Here is a 9468-nt window from a genome sequence, read left to right as displayed (position 1 = left end):
GTGATTAGCGCTAGGTGCTAATCGCGCATGAAAAACTGCCTCAGAATCTGAATCCAGGCTTCCTAAGCACGATTTTCACCTTTCTCTCCTTTTTGAGTGATGACATCAGCATGACGTCAGCGGGTGGGACCCAGTATGGCAAGTGACATGGCGGGATGACGTCAGCTGATGATGTCAGCAGTACGGTGGGTGACATGGAAGTACACAGTGGTGGTGAGGTGGCAGGGTGACTTGGCAGTGCGGTGGCAGGAGGCCGACGCAGGTTGATGACATCACCGATGACGTCACTGGGGAGGGCGGTTTGGTGGTTTCGGGCGCACCGCTTTAGCGCCTGGGTGGTTTGGGAGGAGGGGGCTCCGCCACACCCGGGAGGGCGACACGTGGCGGGAGTACGGCGGGAAAACCGCCGAACTCCCGGACGCTAACCCTGGGCGTGTTCGCATATGAAAAAGCCCCGCCCACCGTAGATCTTGGGCGGGCCAGATCTAACAGCTGGCGGGATGATTGAAGCGGGGGACGGTTAGTGACGGGGCCCACACGTTATTGTGTTTGTTTATTCATACTGCGGGGGGGGTTTAAACATTAATAAAGTGGGTTTTGGGTTCATATCGAGCGGGGTTTAAATAAAAGTTTAACATTTAACATAACATTTAAACATTTAACTTTTGGGAATGATGACTGCGAAGGGGAATAAATGGCTATCAGTTCAACCAAGGGTTAACTGATTCCGAGGGACAAACGAGGAAAGGTTAAATATAAGTCCCAGATGGACTTAATATTTCCCCAGTTTTTTAGAACATATGGCTATAGTGCCAAGGGGGGGGGGGTTATTTAATATTTTTTGGGATTTTATATAGTTTTAGTAGTAAATGGGGATGGGGAACAGTTAGGGAGCTATATAGTAGAATTAGGAGTTAATATGATCTGGTAGAGTGGAAATGAAGGGGACCAATGATAAGTCTATGAAGTGGTGATAGACATAGAGATTGTGCAGAAGATGAAAACATGACTTTTACACAAGAAATGTGGCTTCTTTTCATGAAGAAAGTCAAAACTTTGACTTAATGTTTCACAGAAATGAAGTAAGACTAGGACTTGTTGGGCAGATCCCAAGGTCCTTTAGGGGTGTTAGTAAGAAACTTTGAGGGGGACTGAAGGGAAGTTAGACATGCTTCCAAAATTCTGCCACCAAAACACTGCTTTGCTACCTCTAACACTGATGAGATGAGCTTTCCTTGTCGAGGCCAATACTGAAGGAGATCTTGCTTCTGCAACCCCAGGCTACCTACCCAGCCTAATACATCTAGCATTTTTTGTTACTTCAGGAAGGGTGCACTTAGACTTGCAGACCCTACTTTACAATTTTTCTTTTTGACTGCCCTCCTATCTAAATCTATCCTTATTTCTTCCAAGGGCCCAGATTAAGCAGTTGGAGTCCTTTGTTTCTCTACCTGTCTACAAATCTTCCAAGATTAAGTTGTTTGGATAGATATCAATTCTCTATATTCTAAAACAAATCTAGGGAAGCCAAGATTAAGCTGTCTGGACTTCCCTTAACAGAACATTCTTCAAAAATGGTTAAGTCATCAAAATTGGAATACAGCAGTGGCATTGGACTGTCACACTTTCATGGCCTCTTCTTTGGCCTTTTTCTGGAAATATGGAGCATTGCAGGATGCAAAGTATGACATATTTGGTATGTAAAACTGTCAATCATGAAAGATGAACACCTGTTGCAATAGGAGGCTAACACCTCTATTATTGAATCTCCTCTCCCCATTTCTACATACATTTCATGTTTCTTGACTACATACTTACTTAAGGGTTCATGAAACCATAACTAGGTTAAGATCCACTAATTAATCAACAAATTCATATTTCTAGATCCTTTAGATCCATCTATCCTCTAGGAGATCTAACTAACTATAAAATCTCCCTAACTCACTCAACATTCTCAATATCTCTTCCTATAAGTATATATGATTATAATATTCACGATGTCTCTAGTTTTCCTTAAAAACATAGGAAATACAAATAATTACACAATCACACTAAATTAGGGAACCAACTCCCTTCATAAATGAAAGACCCCTAGGTATAGTCAAAATTTATTTTTACTTGGAGGTAAGATGCTCTTGCATCATACTCCCAAGGTGAAAAAAATTCATGGTCTCTTGACCATGTGCTTTTCATATTTTGATGAAAATCCTCCTGGGTCTCAAACTTTAGTTTGCAGCTGATCTTTTGCACTACTATGTTGATGTTGTTCTATTTCCTTTAATTCTCCAGACTTCCACACTCAATTTTGTTACTTCTCATTTGCTTTGTTGATGCAAATTCCTTCAGTTAGTTGCACTTCCTTGTTGTCTATCCTCCTTTATTTGTTGCATCTTCTCCTAGATGTCTTCCTCATCAAATTCCAAAATTCATTAATTTCCTTATCAAGCTTTGTCCTTGGTTTAACTTCACTACTATCACCATCCTCAATTTTTTGCACATCCTCTTTTGTCATAAGAGTTATAAAACTCTGATCAATCTATTGTTCACACTTTGTAGTCCTCTCCTCATTGTGTTTTAACACAATTTCCTTTTACGCTAACTCTATTTTTGCAAGTTGAAAATGCAGTACTTGGATTTCTATCCTTTCTTCCAAGAAATTCAACTCTTTATACAATTCAATAAAATCACTTTGAATTGTACATGTCTCCTCCATGTTTTTAGTGTCGGTATCTTTATCCCTCCATCAATGATCAAAATTCTTTTTTTGCATGCACTTTAGGTGTCTCATCCGATCAGCTGCATTCCATTAGGATCATGGATCATCTGATGGTAGTGGCTCATTATCAAATTTCCCTCATGGCATTTACCTACTGGCCTATTTTTACAAGTTCAGGTCATTTACAGTCATCTTTTGTCATTACATTTGCAAAAGCCATTTTTAGGGTTTTATCATTAGGTCTAGGGTTTGTCATCATAGTCTTGTAAAAGCTCAATAATGGTCAGCAGGCACATGAGGAGGTCTAATAAGGTCTCAACATCAAAATTTTAATAATGATATACTCAGTGATTAATTTTTCCTCAAAACCCGGTTTTGAGGAAAAACAAAATTTTATGTTCTATGTATAAAATTTCATGTAATTTTAATTTTCCTATATGTAATAAGTTCGAAAATGTAGCCCTCGGCCACCTTGCCAAACTCCTACACTCCAGCTCCTCCAAAAGACACAAGAAAATCCAAGCATTAGTCCATCAAATGACAAAAAGAGAGCCAAACTGCAAAACAGAGTTTTTAAAGAATAAAGTGAAAAGGAACTTTATAAAAATGGGTTTTTTCAAATGAAAAATTAAAGGCCAAGGTGGATATAAAGTTATATTTGGTATTTGAAAACTTCATTTGCACAAGTGAAAGAGAGAAAGCAAGTAAAATTGCATTTTGAGGTGAATAGAGGAGAATTGCAGCAGTTTTCAAGTTTCTTCTTGGCGTGGTGCACCTGGGCATAGGCGCAATCCACCGGGCATACAAATTGCAAAGAACTCTAAACTGGCGCGGCGCACCTAGGAGTTGGCACGGCGCGCCAATCTGCCAAGCCAACAAATCTTGCAAAGTGACCTTCTAAAAGCTCCAATATTTTGCAACATCATTCCTCCAAGTAAGTAAACCCTCCAAATTTGCCATAAACAGAGATTTGATCATTATAGATGGTGTTTTGATAGGTGAAAAATCAAACCCTAATCTGCTTCATAGTTGCATTGCAAAACTATCTAGGGTTTTGTAATCTTGTCATACTTGTTGTTTTTACTCCCCTACATAATTCTCCCATATCCCATCCCTCTCTAGAAATTTCCCTGATTTTATTCCCCTTTCCCTCTCTCATTTACACTTATCCTACCCTCTATCCCCAAACCCTAACACCTAATTCCCACTATTCCCCAAACCCTAATCCTCATTCCCAAAACCCTATCACTTCCTAATAACCCTACAATCAGCATCAAAACCTTCCTCTCATCGGTCCCATTCATCAAATCCCAAAGAGTAAAACAACAACCACCTATTCTTGAAATAAAATCTCTTCATACTCATCATTTTTCACCATATAGTGGAAAATATGGAAACAAATTCAGCTTATGAAAGGGATGAGGAAACTGTGAGTGATTTCTCCCAAGAGATTCATGCACCAAGAAAACCACATAAGGGAGGAAAACACATCCGGGAGGAGCCCACTACACTCACAAAGTTATTGGCTTGTCCCCTTTCCGTAACATGTTTCAAACATTAGTCTTGCTACCAGTTTTGTGAGATGGTGGAGAGGGTGAAATACCACCATGAACTTGCTAGACTATTTGTCCTTCATCTTCACAATGGCCAGGTGAACTTAGCAGGTGTTTCCTTCACTTTAACACCTGAAACTATAGCTGAAGCAACAAGTATTCCAAATGTGGGTGAACAGTGGAACAAAGGACAGCTTGTGGGCAAAGAGCATTATGAGCCTTATATCAAGGCTAGTTATCAAAAGCAAATCAGTAGGGTCTTTCCTTTCAGATACCTACAGGACACTTATGCTCCACTCATGAAGCTCATTATCAAATACTTCAGCTGTGAAGGGAGATTTTCTCGCTTGTACACTTATCATGTTAGATTATTGATGCATTTCACTAGAGTGAGGATGATGAACCTCCCCTATTTCATATGCAGAAATATTGAGAAAATGGCTACATTGGTGCAAAGAAAACCTCTTCATCAATAGTTCAACAACATTTATCACTTTTCATTGATCAAGATTGTTGTTTTGCATCAACTAAGTTTGTTTAATGTTTCATGGGATTCTTTCAATTCACATTAGGTTTTCAAAAGCCCTCAAGTGACCCCATCAGTGTTTCAAGAGGAAGGAGGACCTTCAAATCAACCAAAGGTTCATGAGACTCAAACTACAGGTGTGCCAGTATTTGTCACTTATGAAAAAGTCACAAGGAGATTATTTGCAGCTGCCAAACGAGTACTATCTCCACCTGGGGTGGAAGGGGTCTCGTTTCCTTCACCGGACAATACGCAAATTCTATATTCACCTGAGGTGAAAGGGGCTTTGCCTTCTTCTTCAACAGAGCAGGTACATGATAAAGGGAAGCAACCATTGCATGAGGAAGGGCCTTTTGAAGGTCAGGAGAGAGATTTCATTTTGATTCAGGATGAGGATACTGATTTGGGCTGCCAAAGCTCAAGACTCAAAGAGATCATCAAAGAATAAGAAGTTTACATCCATGCCTTAGCTCCTAACCTTGAAAGGGATAAGTGGATCATTAATTACCTTGAGCAATGGAACAAGCAGTTGGAGGATAAGCAGACAATCATGGAGCTGCAAGCCATAAGGGAAAACACGCAATAAGCAAAAAGAAAGAAAGTCAAGTTGACACCCCTTGAGCAAGAGATTGATGCAAACCGAGAATCTTGGCTAGAGAGGGCAAATATGCACTTGAAGAAGCTACCTGGGAAGGCCAATAAGGAGAAAAAGATGTTGCGCCACATCGCCTATCACTATTTGGCACGAAACAAAATTTGCAAAATTAGGATAAGGTGCCTAAAAGACAAGTTGAGGAATACTTTGCGGAGAAAGAAAGAGCAAGATAAGCTCAATATATTGGCTGAAGCTTCCTTGGCCCAACATAGCACTTGATGAATTTTTCATTGAAAAACCAGGTTTTTCCGGCAGGTGCATAGCGCCACCTGGTGGTCACTTTTGATAGGGACCTCCTCTAGAGGAAAACTTTGCATTTTTTGATTCCTCATGAAAAATTATGCATGTCCAGATATTACTAGGAAATTTGGACAAATTTTTGGTCACCAAAAGGGTCAAAAACACCTCAAAAATGCCCTCTCTGCCACTTTTTGGCCACACAGGAAGCAGCGTTGGGAGAACTGATTTTTGGAGGGGAAAATGGGCACCAAATTCAAAAATTCTACTTGTCCTAGAAATTAGACAGACAAACCTTTCCAACAAGCCAACTTGGAACAAATTTGGTGAAGGGGATGGCCTCCAAATTCAGCTGGGAAAAAGTGCTACGCACAGAAAAAGTGGCGCTATGCACAGGATGAAAAAGTGCCAATTTTGCTCAAAAACTCTTTTTTTCACCTAGTTTTCTTCTAGTTTGAATTTTTCTCTCTTATGGTAAAATTCATGAGCTGACATGATGAAAATTGATGTACTATGATTTTAAAAAGATAAAAATTGACTTGATAAGGTAGATACATCAGTTGTAGGTGGTTTGGAGTTGAATGAATCAGTTTCCTAGGTTTTAGAGGCAAGTTGTTCCACTGCCTATTTTTGTGTTCCTAGTTTAGATATGGTTGAAACCACCCCTCTTCTCATGGATTCGACCCTTGATGGATAGCACAGGTGGTTTGAGGTCTATATCATGTGTTTTTTCAGTCATTTTCAAAGGTTGGACTCTTGTGAATGCTTTGAGCATTATTGTACATTCATCTCTGCAGTTTGGCAAGGAAATAGACCAGGGTTTGCAGCATTTTGTGGGATTCTTGTGGCAAGGTGATTTAGTATTGTTTTTCCTTCTGTGATTCAAGTTATCATGTGTTTATGTGTACCATCATCTCTCTCTTTTCAACTTAGCTAAATGAATCAAGTATAAAGGTGGAATTCATTGATGTTGCAATGCTCTACCTTAGGTTTATTTGGTTTTACATGTTTTCAACTGGTTGAAGAGGATTCTTGATATTTTCATGCCCTCTCCAACTCCTCACCAGTATTAAGACTTTCATTTCACTTATTTCAAAGTACTAAAGAAGTTGCCTACCTCGCCCCACAGAAATCTCTACAAGACTGAGTTCATTCCCCAGACTCAAAACTGCCTTTCACATTTGATCCAGCAAATCAACATAAAACTCAATCAAACTCCTCTGAGCATATACCTAGCCTAAAATTAGTCTTTACATCAGTCATCTCAAGCCTCATTTGCTATATTATCCTGAGATTGACAAGGAGAGAGCCCTCTCCTGACCTGGTAGGGCTAGCTACCAGGTTAAGCATGGTTTGATGTTACCCTAGACCTGCCTTTCTCAACTTGAGGTAGATTTAGAACCTAACACATGCAATATCCATTGTTTGGATCTTCTATCGGTCATTCCTACAACAAATTTATCTCATATCCACTTGTGATTTCTTCGTCTGATATGAGACTTTTAATTAATATTAAAATCTCCTCGACCATGTCTTAATGAATTAATTATCCATCTTGTGCACTTTCATAATATCCATAAGATGATGCTAGCTCATCCTCTTCTAGAATATAAATCATAAAAACTTCCCTGTTAAATTTACCATCATCAAGGCCAATAAACACATGCTCAAAAAACTTCTTCATCTCAACCATCTCTCCTAGAAGTCTCATTGTTAGGCCCCTATAATACTAGTGATTCCCCCATTACTATTGTGATTGTATCCCTTATTATTATTATTGTGCCCGTATTGTCCCTGTATTGTTATTAGTATGCCCTATAGAAACCCACTATTGTTATTTTTGTGCCCTTATGTTATTACTGTTATGTCGGCTTGATTATATTGTGACCCCTTAGACTCTTATATATAGAAGGGAGGTTTAGTCATTTGTATCATCGAAGAATTGTTCGTTTGTGTAATGTAAAAAAGTTTACCCCCTTGAAGAGGTTAAATTCTAAGGTGTTGATCTATCTTTTCTATCTTTTTGTGAGCTGGTTTCCTAAAATTTGGTATCAAAGCTTTGGATTCTAGAGTTTCGCTGCTCCAAATAGGTCATTGTGGAATTTTCACTATAACTTTTTTTCTGCGACGTTTCAGAAGCTACAAAAAAAACCCATGTGATCCAAAATCATTCTAAACTTCGGGTCTGAATTTCAGAGCTTGTGTCGCTATATGTACAAAGATATGATCTGAGGAAGTTATGGTTTTGCAGACTCCCAAATTACATTCCAAACATGTGACCTGGGGAAAATTGTCATAACTTTTGTTCTGAGCATCAGATTAAAAATTCCATAAGAAGTTTTAGAAATAGAACGGTCTATAGTTTTCTATGTATTAGTTTCAGGAGCTAAGGTCAAAACAGTGACATGTGGCATGTCATACAAGTTCGCTCTACTGAACTAATCTATAATTAGGTCACCGTGGGAGATTTGTCATAACTCTTTCTTGGAGAATACAATCTTGATCAGACTTGCAGGCTTAGAAACAGGACTCAAAGGGCTACCACAGGATGAGATTTCAAATATTCGAGATCCACAGTTACAGAGATACAACAGATTCAATATCGAGCTCTTACAAAGTGAAAAAAAAGGTGTGTAGTTTTTTTTAAATATTGCATAAGGTTGGTTTGAGAAACTAGTTTGAAGGAATTCAAAGGGAATAGTGAAGAATTATTAGCATTAATTAATGCCCCAAAGAAAGAAAATGGAAACACCTAGTAAGCAACCTGAAAGCTCTAGCATGACTCGTGAAGAAGAGGAAGAAATGCAACATGATATATCAAAATTACAAGACCAAGTACAACAAATTTCACTCTCACTAAAGGTAAATGAAGCCAAGATGAATGGCATGGAAGCTAATATGAATGGCATGCAAGTTAAGATGGATGGCGTGGAAGCTAAGATGAATGGCATGGATGCTAAGATGAATGGCATGGATGATAAGATGGAAGAATTGAAGATAAATTTGAATAAGTTGCTACAAGAAATGGTCACTAATGGTGAAAGGGTAGTAAAGGAAACTTGTGATGAGAACAAAAGAAATGTTAATCATGATTTCATAGACTCTAATGTTGGATTGAAGACCCACCATGTTTCAAAAATCGATATGAGGAAGTTTGATGGTAAGGATCCCGGAACATGGATACTACAGATGGAGCAATTTTTCAATCTCCATAATGTGCAAAACACACAAAAGTTACGTATTGCAACTTTATATTTGGAACCAAATCAGTTGGTATGGTATCGCTGACTTTGCTCTTGTAAACAAATTGTCAGTTGGGCAATTTTTACGGAAGAAATGATAGCACATTATGAGGATACAAAAAGCAACTCCTTTTTTAGCCAATTGATAAATCTCAAACAAAAGGGTTCAATGATGGAGCACATTGAGGACTTCCAAAAATTGAACATAAGGGTAAAAGATATTCCAAAGGAGCATAGGATTGATGTGTTCATAGGGACTTTAAAGGATAATATCCAACATGAGGTTTGCCTTTAGGAACCTGATTCATTGGAGAAGGCATTCAAGTTAGCAAGAAAAATGGAAAGAAAAATTATGGCAACCAAGAAGCCTACCACTCACAACTATAAAGATGGAAGTGTTGTTTCCCATAGCCTTCCACAACCTACAAGGTTGACACCACAACAATTGGAAGAAAAAAAAGAAAAAGGGCTTTGTTACAGTTGTGATAGCAAATACATTGAAGGTCATAAGTGTGCTGAGAATAAATTATTCTACATAG

Source organism: Pinus tabuliformis, chromosome 2_2 (assembly GCF_031772625.1).
Source record: "Pinus tabuliformis cultivar Carrire ecotype Pingquan chromosome 2_2, CPIR1, whole genome shotgun sequence".
NCBI lineage: Eukaryota > Viridiplantae > Streptophyta > Pinopsida > Pinales > Pinaceae > Pinus > Pinus tabuliformis.
This window is presented reverse-complemented; position numbering follows the sequence as displayed.